This window comes from Adiantum capillus-veneris, chromosome 20, assembly GCF_014529385.1.
Source record: "Adiantum capillus-veneris isolate H3 chromosome 20, ASM1452938v2, whole genome shotgun sequence".
NCBI lineage: Eukaryota > Viridiplantae > Streptophyta > Polypodiopsida > Polypodiales > Pteridaceae > Adiantum > Adiantum capillus-veneris.
The window spans coordinates 81,507,905-81,516,463 of NC_140950.1; positions in this window are offsets into that span (position 1 = coordinate 81,507,905).

Genomic DNA, 8,559 nt, shown 5'->3' on the forward strand with positions numbered 1-8,559 from the left:
TTTTGCCCAAAATCCATAAACCTACCCCTGTAGGCCACCCCATTTGTTCTTATAAAGGGTATATCTTAGAAAATGCCTCGAAATGGCTACATGCGCAACTCTTGCCCATACTCCTTGCTAAAAAAAAACACCTCAAAGACTCTCATTCTCTTATCTTGGACTTAGCCTCCATCACCTTCTCCCCCCATGTTACTCTCTTTACCTTTAATGTGGAGTCACTCTACCCTAGAATTCCTATCCACGATGGACTCTACGCACTTAGAAATTCTATCCAAGGTCTCTTTCCTTATCCGAAAGTCAGTTTTCATCCTTTCTCTTGCCTCTCTCATTCTCAATCACCACTACATCTCTTTCCAAGGTAAGTTTTGGGTAAGTTTTGGCATCATGTTAAAGGCACCACTATGGGGTCAAATTTTGTGTTGGTGTATGCTTGTCTGCTTTTGTGTTTCTTGGAGTGAGGAGGGAACCTTGCCTCTTCCCCTTCTCTCCTTTACTTTAAAAGATTCATAGACAATGCTTTTGGAGTTTGGGATGGCCCCCCTCTAGCCTTAAAATGGTCCTCCTTGAGTATGGGCATCCTCTCCGAGAACACATTAATATCACTCCCTTCATCTCCTCACATGAAGCTTTTATTTGGACATACACTTCTTCAAAGGGCCTTCCTTCCGCTCTAAGGGGATTTTGACACACATTGCTACCAAAAAACACTTAACTCCTCCTACAACTACATCCCGTGGAAATCTGGGCACCCTATACACCAAAAATTTACATATATTCTATCATAGATCAAGAGGTATATCATCAGAGAAAACTCGCTTGAGGGTTTTATCTCTATTTGCAACCTCTTCTTCTCCCGGCTTAAAGCTAAAGGCTACCCTTCATCGTTCTTAAAGGCATGTTTTCTCTATCTTACCTATGCTTCAAGGTTCGCTCTCCTTTTGAAGGGTAACCACAAGAATGCCTCGCCTTCCATTGTCAAAATTCCCTTTTGACCCTTTACCCGCCAACTCAATTTGGCCCATTCCATTAACCAACCTCTCTCTAAGCATCTAGAAATCAACTCCGAACTTTGCCGTTTTGCCAAACCAATCATTTTTTGGCTCAATGCGCCCAACCGTGGCAACCTTTTCTCTAGTAAGAGCCCTTCTTCCCCTTCTCCTTTCCCCCCTCCTACTTCTCCCCTACCTTAGCTTTGGTCACTTACCCCTATTCTAAGGGTGCAACCATATAAATCTCTCCCCCCCCCCCCCCCCCCCCCCCCCCCCTCCCCCCCTTTTCCTCCATTTAATTGGGTCATAGTCCCCACCTCTTGGTACCCCCTTGTAATTTCCACTCTTTAAACCTCCCCTCTTCCCTCTTTAAAAACCCCTCTTCCCTCTTTTCCTACCCCATGAAAGGGATTATTCTTCCCTATTGAAGAGGCTTCCTCCTCTTTAAACTCTGTACTTGCCTCCTTGGAATCCCCTCCACCCTTTGTTGGATACCTATTTAAACCCACCTACACCTCTTGTATAGGTTACACCATTGAAGAGCTAATTGTGAAACGCGTTTGGTGTTAACCCCATTTGCAAAAGTTCCCCTTTCCCTCGTCCCTTCCACACTTTGGATCTCCCTCTCTCTCACCTTTCACCTCTCATTTTTTGGTAAAAAAGAATTATTCGCTCACTAAGGTTACAGATAGCCGCTAGGCTTTCTTAATATCCCCCTAGCATACACACACCTAGTCTCATTGTAGGTATCTCTTTTGGGGTAAGAACGATAGCCATGTCCTTTCTCCCCACATTTAAAACATTTGTGGTCCTTACGAAAAGCTTCTAGACCTTAGGGAGAGACATTATTTTTACCTTTGTAAACTCCCTTCTCCTTGAATCGATTGTTATTGTTGTTGTTGTTGGAATTAACTTGGGAAGAGTTTTGGGCATTTTTCTTCCGCTTTGATCATTTCAATCTTTGTTTTCCATGGGCTTGGCATTCCTTTTAGCCCCTTGTTGGAAATTGATGCGCGAAGCAACCATAGTGTGGTGCATTACTTTGGTGATAGAACTAGTCCATTGGGAGTTGACATACTCCATCATTTCTTTAGGTAATCCCGCACAAAATTTTTGCTCTTTCTCGTCGAAGTCTATCTTTTGAAAGACAGGAGTCTTGAAAAATAAATCCCAAAACTTGTCCACATATTTGTGGATAGACTCGTTGGAGAGCAACGAGTCAAACTCCTCCATTTGGTAAGCACTTTTTCCATTGCATCGCTTGTAAGAAATTGCTTCATGATGGAGACTCGTAGAGTTTTCCATGTCTTTAGGGCTTCGCCATTACCACAAAGGCTAGCCCACCATTGGTGAGAAAATTTTGGAAGTGCATAGCTGCATGAAATAGCTTGGAGGACTCTGAGAATTCCTCGTCTCCAAAGGCCGTGTTGAATTGTTGGATAAAGTTCAATACTTTGTCAGTAGCACCAAAGGTGCCATAATAAGTAAGAAAAGAGATACTCTCTCCTCCCTCCTTGAACTTCTTAATCTTTTGGGACCTTCTCCACGCAAAGTAGGATTTTCTATGCCCCTCCTCTTGTATTATCTAGGAGAATAGATGTTTCTTTTGTCAGAAGAGAAGGAAGGTGAAGAAGAGGGTGACGTCTTTCTTGCCTTTTTCTTCCTATGTTTCCTCTCTTCCCTTTGAGAGTGACAAGGAGAAGGACTATTGGTTGACCGTTTCCTCTTGGGAGGAGTTCGCGATCGTCTAGACCACTGTCTTCGTGAAGCCACATCTTCAAAAGAACTTAGTGATTCACTTCTTTCACGTTCTTTGGATTCCTCCTCTCTTATGGGAGAGATTCTTCTTCTAGGAGTCTCATCAAGAAGCTTCCTAAGCTCTCTCTCCTCTTTGAGAGGAAGGAGAATATTAAGAAAGCCTATGCGGCTATCTAGAACCTTAGCGAGCGAATAAAAACTTTTTGCCAAAAAACGAGAGAGGTAAAAGGTGAGAGAGAGAGGGACAGCCAAAGTGTGGAAGGGAGAAGGGAAAGGGGAAGCTTTGCAAATGGGTTAACACCAAACGCGTTTCTTTAGCTCTTCAGTGGTGTGGAAGAAGCAGAATCTCTACCCAAGGAGGAAACGGTGGGAGAATTAGTGCATCATAACGTCACCGCTCAAATGAAGAACCTTCTCTCACCTCCCCAAAGAGGCCACCGCACCTAAAAGCCTCGCATCATGTGATCCAGGATACAAAACCTCTCCCTTTGGCAAGAGCCTCTCATGAGGGGGTCATGCATCAACCTTTCAAAAAGCACAAATCCTTTTCCCGGGGATCCTCTTTTCCTCCTCCACCCCTTGTAAACTTCCCCATACCTCTTCCCCCTAGAACCACCTTTTTCCTCCCCCCCTCTCCTAGCCTCACCTTTGTTCCCCCCCTTTTGAAAACACCCAATTACCCTTTAAGCCCTTGTAATACTTCCACCCTTGTCCCCCCCCCCCCCCCCCCCCAACATCCCCATCCTAAGCATAGCCTCCCCAAAAATCATAGAGTTTCAAAAAACTGACAATGGAGGAGGATGAAATAGGTTTAGAGCACCCTTCCTCTTGGGTCCACTTTCTCTTCTCCCGTACCCCTCTCTTTACTAACCTTTGGACCCCTCCTATGTAACTCCTCTTTTCTTCCTCTCTGTTACCACGATTTTAGAAAAAGGTTTAAATATTGGCTTCCCCTCACCAACCCTCTTCTCTACAAAATCTTAGCCTTAGGTAAGCAAACAATTTTCTCTCTTGAAAATAAAATAACCAACCTCTCCTTTCACAACTTGGCAAAGCGCTCCCTCTCCTCTGCAGAGCGAAAAACTTTGGGCCTTCGACTCAACTACATTCCCCCATCCCCTCCTCCACCTTCTTCTTCTATCTTCGAGGCGTATTCCAATCTTGAGAGGAGCCTGCAACTCAAACTCTTTTTCAATTCACTCTCTCTCTCTCTCCTTCCTTTCTCAATAAAAATTCACTCCCTCTCTCTCCTAGATTTTCTATCCCCAATCCCTCTTGGTACCCGCCTTCTCACTCCACCACCCTTAGGCTTACTTTTGATGTTACTTTCTCCCTTTTAAAACCTCTCCTTAATCCTTCTCCACCTTTTTTTTTGGATAAACCGTTCTTGTTAAAAGCTATTTCCTCTCTCAAAAAAGATCATAAAATTATAATCAAACCGGCCGAAAAGAACCCTCTCCCAATCCTGGTACAATAAAGATGCACTATGCCACCTCTTGGACCCTATCACCTACTCTCCTATCTCTTCACCTCCTCTATTGTATGTCCAATCAACTCTTCTTTCCATTGTTCTACACTTTCATCTCCTCCCTTCCAAAGAAAGATCTTACATCCTCTCCTCCTCTCAATCTTTTCCCAAACCTTGCCCTTCTTCCTTTTGCCCAAAATCCATAAACCTACACTTGTAGGCCGCCCCATTTGTTCTTAAAAAGGGTATATCTTAGAAAATGCCTCGAAATGGCTACATGTGCAACTCTTCCCCATATTGCTTGCTAAAAAAAAACACCTCAAAGACTCTCATTCTCTTATCTTGGACTTAGCCTCCATCACCTTCTCCCCCCATGTTACTCTCTTTACCTTCGACGTGGAGTCACTCTACCCTAGATTTCCTATCCAGGATGGACTCTACGCACTTAGAAATTCTATCCAAGGTCTCTTTCCTTATTCAAAAGTCAGCTTCATCCTTTCCCTTGCCTCTCTCATTCTCAACCACCACTACATCTCTTTCCAAGGTAAGTTTCGGCATCATGTTAAAGGCACCGCTATGCGGTCAAATTTTGCGCTGATGTATGCTTGTATGCTTTTTTGTTTCTTGGAGGAAGGAGGGAACCTTGTCTCTTCCCCTTCTCTCCTTTAATTTCAAAGATTCATAGATGACGCTTTTGGAGTTTGGGATGGCCCCCCCTCTAGCCTTAAAAAGGTCCTCCTTGAGTACGGGCATCCTCTCCAAGAACACATTAATATCACTCTTTTCATCTCCTCACAGGAAGCTTTTATTTTCGACATACACTGCTTCAAAGGGCTTTCGTTCCGCTCTAAGGGGATTTTTGACACACATTGCTACTAAAAACCACTAAACTCCTACAACTACATCCCGTGGCAATCTGGGCACCGTACACACCAAAAAATTGCATTTGTTCTATCAGAGCTCAAGAGGTATATCATTAGAGAAAAGTAGCTTGAGGGTTTTATCTCTATTCACAACCTCTTCTTCTCCCGCCTTAAAGCTAAAGGCTACCCTTCACTGCTCTTAAACGCATGTTTTCTCTATGTTACCTATGCTTCAAGGCCCGCTCTCCTTTTGAAGCATAACCACAAGAATGCCCCGCCTTCCATTGCCAAAATCCCCTTTTCACCCTTTACCCGCCAACTCATTTTGGCCCGTTCCATTAACCAGACTCTCTCTAAGCATCTAGAATCAACTCCGAAATTCCCCCTTTTGCCAAACCAATCATTTGTTGGCTCAATGCGCCCAACCTTGGAAACCTTCTCTCTAGTAAGAGCCCTTCTCCCCGTTCTCCTTTTCCCTCTGCTACTTCTCCCCTACCTTAGCTTTGGTCACTTACCCCTATTCTAAGGGTGCAACCATATAAATCTCTCTTCCCCCCCCCCCCCCCCCCCCCCCCCCCTTCCCTTTCCTCCATTTAATTGGGTCATAGTCCCCACCTCTTGGTTCCCCCTTGTAATTTGCACTCTATAACCTCCCCTCTTCCCTCTTTAAAAACCCCTCTTTCCTCTTTTTACTACCCCATGAAAGGGATTATTCTTCCCTATTGAAGAGGCCTCCTCCTCTTTAAACTCTGCACCTGCCTCCTTGGAATCCCCTCCACCCTTTTTTGGATACCTATTTAGACCCACCTACACCACTTGTATGGGTCACACCACTGAAGAGGTAATTGCGAAACGCTTTGGTGTTAACCCCATTTGCAAATTTTCCCCTTTCCCTCCTCCTTCCACACTTTGGCTATTCCTCTCTCTCACCACACCGCTCATTTTTTGGTAAAAAAATTTTATTCGCTCGCTAAGGTTATAGATAGCAGCATAGGCTTTCTTAATATCTCCCTAGCGTACACATTATCCGGCCGTGTCGGTGGCCTTGCCCATAGGACCCATGTCCTTACACAAATCTTCTACCTGGTACGGGAAATTTATTTTTGATAGTGATATGTTTTAGCGCTTGATAGTCCACACACATGCGGTATGTACCATTTTTCTTTTATACTAAAAGGACCGGAGAACAAAATGGAGAGGAGCTACGCCTCACCATCCCTTTGTCTACCAGTTCTTGTACTTGCCTCATGATCTCCTTTTGAAATTTAAATCCGTCCACATATTTGTGGATAGACTTATTGGCGAGCAACGAGTCAAACTCCTCCATTTGGTAAGCACTTTGTCCTTTGCATCGCTTGTAAGGAATTGCTTCATGATGGAGACTCGTAGAGTTTTCCACGTCTTTAGGGCTTCCACGTTGCCACAAAGGCTAGCCCACCATTGGCGAGCAAATTTCTGGAAGTGCAATGCTACATGAAATAGCGTGGAGGACTTTGAGAAGTCCTCGTCTCCAAAGGCCGTGTTGAATTGTTGGATGAAGTTCAATACTTTGTCAGTAGCACCAAAGCTGCCATAATAAGTAAGAAAAGAGATACTCTTTCCTCCCTCCTTGAACTTCTTAAGCTTTTGGGACCTTCTCCACGCAAAGTAGGATTTTCTATGTCCCCTCCTCTTGTATTATCTAGGAGAATAGCTGTTTCTTTTGTCAGAAGAGAAGAAAAGTGAAGAAGAGGGTGACCTCTTTCTTGCCTTTTTCTTCCTTTGTTTCCTCTCTTCCCTTTGAGAGTGACAAGGAGAAGGACTATTGGTTGACCGTTTCCTCTTGGGAGGAGTTGGCAATCGTCTAGACCACCGTCTTCGTGAAGCCACATCTTCAAAAGAACTTAGTGATTCACTTCAAAAGAACTTAGTGATTCACTTCAAAAGAACTTAGTGATTCACTTCTTTCACGTTCTTTGGATTCCTCCTCTCTTATGGGAGAGATTCTTCTTCTGGGAGTTTCAAGAAGCTTCCTAAGCTCTCTCTCCTCTTTGAGAGGAAGGAGAATATTAAGAAAGCCTATGCGGCTATCTATAACCTTAGCGAGCGAATAAAAACTTTTTGCCAAAAAACGAGAGAGGTAAAAGGTGAGAGAGAGAGAGAGAGAGGAGAGCCAAAGTGTGGAAGGGAGAAGGGAAAGGGGAAACTTTGCAAATGGGGTTAACACCAAACGCATTTCACAATTAGCTCTTCAGTGGTGTGGAAGAAGCATAATCTCTACCCAAGGAGGAAACGGTGGGAGAATTAGTGCATCATGAGGTCACCGCTCAAATGAAGAACCTTCTCTCACCTCCCCCAAAGAGGCCACCGCACCTAAAAGTCTTGCATCATGTGATCCACAAAATAAAACCCCTCCCTTTGGCAAGAGCCTCTCATGAAGGGGTCATGCATCAACCTTTCAAAAAGCCCAAATCCTTTTCCCCGGGATCCTCTCTTCCTCCTCCACCCCTTGTAAATTTCCCCATACCTCTTCCCCCTAGAACCACCGTTTTCCTCCCCACTCTCCCAACCTCACCTTTGTTCCTCCCCTTTTTAAAACACCCAATTACCCTTTAAGCCATTGAAATACTTCCACCCCTCCCCCCCCCCCCCCCCCCCCCCCCTCCCTCAATAGTCCAATCCTAAGCATAACCTCCTTAAAAATCATAGAGTTTCAAAAAACCTGCAATGGAGGAGGATAAAATAGGTTTAGAGCACCCTTCCTCTCCCGGCTTAAAGCTAAATGCTACCCTTCACCATTCTTAAAGGCATGTTTTCTCTATGTTACCTATGTTTCAAGGCCCGCTCTCCTTTTGAAGGGCAACCACAAGAATGCCCCGCCTTCCATTGTCAAAATCCCCTTTTCACCCTTTACTCCCAAGGTCAATTTGGCCCGTTCCATTAACCAAACTCTCTCTAAGAATCTAGAATCAACTTCAAACTTCCCCCTTTTCCCAAACCAATCATTTATTTGCCCAATACGCCCAACCTTGGCAACCTTCTCTCTAGTAAGAGACCTTCTCCTTTTCCCCCTTCTACTTCTCCCCTACCTTAGGTTTGGTCACTTACCCCTATTCTAAGGGTGCAACCATATGAATCCCCCCCCCCTCCCTTTCCTCCATTTAATTGGGTCATAGTCCCCACCTCTTGGTACCCCCTTGTAATTTGCACTTTTTAAACCTCTCCTCTTCCCTCTTTAAAAACCCCTCTTCCCTCTTTTTCCTACCCCATGAAAGGGATTATTCTTTCCTATTGAAGAGGCCTCATCCTCTTTAAACTCTTACCTGCCTCCTTGGAATCCCCTGCACCCTTTGTTGGATACCTATTTAAAACCACCTACACCTCTTGTATGGGTTACACCACTGAAGAGCTAATTGCGAAACGGTTTGGTGTTAACCCCATTTGCAAAGTTTCCCCTTTCTCTCCTCCCTTCCACACTTTGTCTCTCCCTCTCTCCCACCTT